Consider the following 4,947-nt stretch of genomic DNA (forward strand, 5'->3'; position numbering starts at 1 on the left):
ATTCATCGGTATACCCCATTTTTTCTAAGTTCCGTTATTGAATATTATAGGTGTGTAAACTCAGCAAAATATTCTAAAAGAGTCCAGTAGCCCATAATCCATGCTCGATTTTTGTGGCCAGCTCAGTGGGCCCAGGGTGGGCCAGCATGGCATGTGGTACTGGTACTGGGACCTGGGTTCTTCTACTTGGCAGGCAGGTGCTTAGGTTGCTGAGCTATCTCCACAGCCTTTTATAGTTTTTTTTTTTTTTTTTTTTAGTTCTCATGTCTGCAGATCCATGAATGTACTTAGCTCTTCTACATTTATGGATTTAATTTCTAATTTGTTCTAGAGTTGTATTTCTTTTCTTTTTTTTCTGTATTGAGGACAGGGTCTACAGAGTCTACGGGGTCTCACTATGTAACTTGGACTCGTAGTGATTCTCATGTTTTCAGGCTCCCAAGTGCTGCGATTACAGGTGCTACCAAGCCCAGTCTCAATCACTGTCTCAGCGTGCCCTGGGGGCGGGGCCAGCATGGCACACTAAGAATGGAACTGCTACCACTGCGCTCTACCTAAGCAAGTGTCTTAGTTTGCGAGCTATCAGGCCAGCCCTAGCCTAGTTTATACTTAACATACCAACCTGTATGTCTAATGAATATTTTAATCTTGATATTCTCCAAACAAAACTTCTTTTCTTACCATCCAACTCCTTCCTGTGCAGGATTCCTCTGATTATTTAAAGATGATTTTATTCTTGAAATTACTTAAGTTTCTCTTCAGTGTTCATCTTCTTCTCATACAAAATATCACTCAGACTTTTCTGACCTGGCTTTCTGAGTTGTCTGTATAGTTTTAAATATTACACATTTTTATTCTTCTAAAAATTTATTTTATTTCATTGTAGCAGCAATGTTAGGGTATGGCTTGCACATCTTAAATTCATCCTGTGAAGTGAATAACCCCGTGGGTTTATCATAGTGTAATACTGTTAAAACATTAGTACTATCTAATTAGACATCATTTTTATTAACTGCTCTTGCTATCAAAATGAAAATAGAAACTCCATAATTTGTGGTCACAGTGTCCTGGTGGGACTTCAGTGGAAGTGCCGTAGTCTTTCCAAAGATTTAAAGCCCTACTTGATTTTGCCATTAACCTTTAGGCTCATTTCCGAACTTGGCTTGTACCTTGTTCCTTATGCACTTTTTGTATCCTGGTTATCCTTAAACTTGCCTGCCGGGGGTTATCCTCGTAATCATTTCTGGGTGCACTGCTTCCTCTGCTTTGCTACTTCTTTACCAAGATATATGCGCATCTCAGTTGCTTGTCTCTTTGTGGTGTTTGCTCAATTAAAATACTCTCAATGCTGCATTTACTATCATAATGTCTGTGTTAGAGCTCTCCACAAAAATAGATATGAGGGGTCTGAGAGAAGTGGGTGAGGGGAGGGAGGGGTGAGGAGAACTGGCAAGTGTGAGCCTTTCAGGCCAGAACAATAGGCTGGCAGCGAAGGTCAGGCATGGTGTTACCGTCTGGAGTTCCAGGAAATATGAACAAGTCTTCTATGTTTTTAATATTTTTAAAAAAATAATCAATTAATTTACTTGATATAGGGTGTCACTACTCAATATAGACTCAGTGATCCTCCTGTCTCGGCCTCCTCAGCACTGGAATTACAGATGTGTGCCACCATGCTGGGTATCGGCGGCTGGCTTGAGGCAAGGCATGCAGTACTGGGGATCCACCCGGTTCTTACACTTGGCAGGCAGGCGCTTAGACCACTGAGATATCTTCCCAACGCAAATCTTCTATGTTGAGTTTGGTGGAAGAATCTTTTTTCTTCCTTCAGAGACCTCAGTTTTTATTCCTAAGCCCTCAAGTGATTGATTGACACCCACCTATATCATAAGTTCATCTGTTTTACTTGCTCTGATGTCAGTGTAATGACTTCTAAGATTGCCCTCATAGCCACACATCCACTGATGTTTAACCAAACACCTGGCACCATCGTGTAGTCAGTTTGACACAGAAATTAATCTGTGTATCTTCCTCTTTGGGTTTTACTCCTTGGGGTAGCTCACCTCTGTATTCCTTTCTCTGTCTGTCTCTGTCTGTCTCTGTCTCTGTCTCTGTCTCTCTCTCTCTGTCTCTCTCTCTGTCTCTCTCTCTCTCTCTCTGTCTCTCTCTCTCTCTCTCTCTGTGGAACCAGGGATTGACCTCAGGCCCTTGCACTTGCCAGGGAAGTGCTTATGCTACTGAGCTATCTCCCCAATCCTGGACTCTTCTCTTAATTGTCTCTATCACAGGCAGGTGCTGTGGCACCTTATTTTGTGCAAGTGGTTGTATGCCAGCTTGGCTTATTTATTTATTTATTTATTTATTGATATATTTATGTGGTACTGGTGATGGAACTCAGACCCTTGCGCTTGCAAGGCAGGTGCTGATGCTGCTGGGCTATCTCCCTGGCCCAGATTGGCTTATGTATATGTTTTAAAATTTATTCTTTTTATTGTTTGTTTATTTAGGGGTTGGTCCCAAAAGTAAGTTCATGTTAGGCACGCACTCTAGTTCTTAAATATATGCCTAGCCCTTTCATTTTCACTTTGACCCAGTCTTACTAAGTTGCTCAGGTTTAGGTCCAACTTGCTATTCTCCTGCCTCAGCCACCTGAAGAGCTAGAATTACATGTATTTTTCTGCATTCTCTGCTGCTCATTTCCATATTCTTTCAAGTAAATCTAAGCTTGATGAGGAAAAACACTTTTTTGTGATACCGCTACTGCTTTAGCTGAAGTACCTACAGCAGGTCTTGGCACATTTTAGGATCTCCTTTCATATTTGTTAACCAAATGAAGGAAAGAATGGGTGACTAAATGAGAAAATGAATAAATGTGTCATATGATAGCTGCTGTTGTGGAGATGCCAAGAGGGTGTGTATCCTGATACTCGGGATTCCTGTGCTGTCACACATTAGTTCTATTCCTGCTGTCCCTTTCATTTTCACACCAGTTCTTTTTCTTTTTTTTTAAATTTATTTTATTTTTTATTTTTATTTTTATTTTTATTTTTTTTGGCGGAACCAGGGATTGAACTCAGGCCCTTGTGCTTGCCAGGGAAGTGCTTATTCCACTGAGCCATCTCCCTGGCCCTGTTCTTTTTCATCTATAAATAAATTCATTATTTACCAGTTTTTGTACCTCTTGTTTTAGCTTTTAAATTTAATATTTGAAATATATCTTTTTGTTTAAAAATATAAATTGATGCAAAGCTCCTAAAAGCATCCCCTTGAAACAAAGTAATCAATATTTAGAAGTTATTTTGTCCTTTATCTTTATGTACTGGCATATTACATGATATTAATATTTTACATTTTTATTTTATGTTGCATAGTAAGACTTCTCTTTGGCAGGTAAAATGCTTTGGATGTAGGTTTAGCTGTTTAATGCCATATGATATGTCTGCATGTGAATAATATATTCCAAAATATAAATGTCTTTTGTTTTAACCCAGTAATAAATTCCTATTGAATATTTTCAAATTGTTGCTATATCAATAAAAAAGTCATACAATTTCACATGTGTGTTATTGTGTTTTTTTCAAATAGTTGGATTTCTTGCAATTAAAATTTGTATACTTGTTTTTTCTTGGCCAGGTTGAATTTGTGCAAAGCATTAAGGGACTGCAAGTCATCAGTTGTATCATTGTTTATTTTTCAGAAATACTGAAAAAAATTAAGTGAAAATTTGTGACGATGCCAGTGCAAATTAAGTTAAAATTGAAATATTTTGTACTTTTGTTTTGTTTTTCTGAGACAGAGTCTCACTATAAAGCTAAGGCTGGACTGAGCTCATTTTGTAACTCTGGCTGGTCTTGAACTTGTAATATTCCTCCTGCTTCAGCCTCCCAAATGCTAGCATTAACAGGTGTGCACCACCATGCCTGGCTACTAATTTTTTTCAACTATCAAAAATTCTTTATAAATTTGAATCTCTGTAACAGTGATGGTCTTCCTATAACTTACATTGTATGATGTAAGGGGGTAAGACAATGCTTAGCTGTCCAAAACATTTCAACAATTGTAGAATGCTGTGTAGGATAAGAGATTGGAGGTTAATGCTCTTCTCATAGCCAAGTTCATTTAAGACTGTCAGTGTAATAAAGGTGTAGTTCCACGAATGCAGGTGATCTTTTATGTGTTTCAATGAGTGATTCTGCACATTAGAGGAATAGTGGATGTCTCATGAGACAAATACCAGGATCCCAGTACCATGTGCTATGCTGTCCCGGCCCTGGACCCACCTAGACAGCCACCAAAACTGAATGTGGTGGCTCATACCTGTAATCCCAGAACTGGGGAGGCTGAAACAGAAGGGTCACTATGAGTGTGAGCTGCATAGTGAGACCCTGTAGCAAAAACATAAATTAAAAAGAAGACAGGGTTATGTTATTTAGATGATGGATTTCCATTGCTTGAAAGAACGAAGGTAACAGGGTGTGATTTTATTCTTTAGACAGAAAGATCAGAGCTACAAAGAGGGGCAACTGGAAAGCAAGAAATAGTATAATGATCAAATTATATGACTTAGTTTTTGAGCCATATCTTTAAGATGTCTCTTCATTTGAGGTACTCCATATTTATCTCTTGTCAAAGCCATCCAATAATGAATTTGTTTTACTCTCAAAACATAGGCCCACAGTATTGAGGCTGACTCTCAACCATTCCTATATCATATTTATAAAATGCTACCTGAAAAATATGTACTGCTTAAGCTCTGCTTATTGAGTGAGCAATGAGTAATTATGACATGAAGGAGTGTGCACTATCAAGTGATTGATAATTGTTCACCTCTAGAAAAATCTTTAAGGGGTCAGAGACTTGTCCATTCTGAAAATAAAACCAATCATTTTCTCATTTCAGTCATTTCCTAATGTAGTTTCTGTGGAGGAGAGAACCAGGAGTGCCTCG

Source organism: Octodon degus, unplaced genomic scaffold, assembly GCF_000260255.1.
Source record: "Octodon degus isolate 3935 unplaced genomic scaffold, OctDeg1.0 scaffold00146, whole genome shotgun sequence".
NCBI classification, from domain to species: Eukaryota; Metazoa; Chordata; class Mammalia; order Rodentia; family Octodontidae; genus Octodon; species Octodon degus.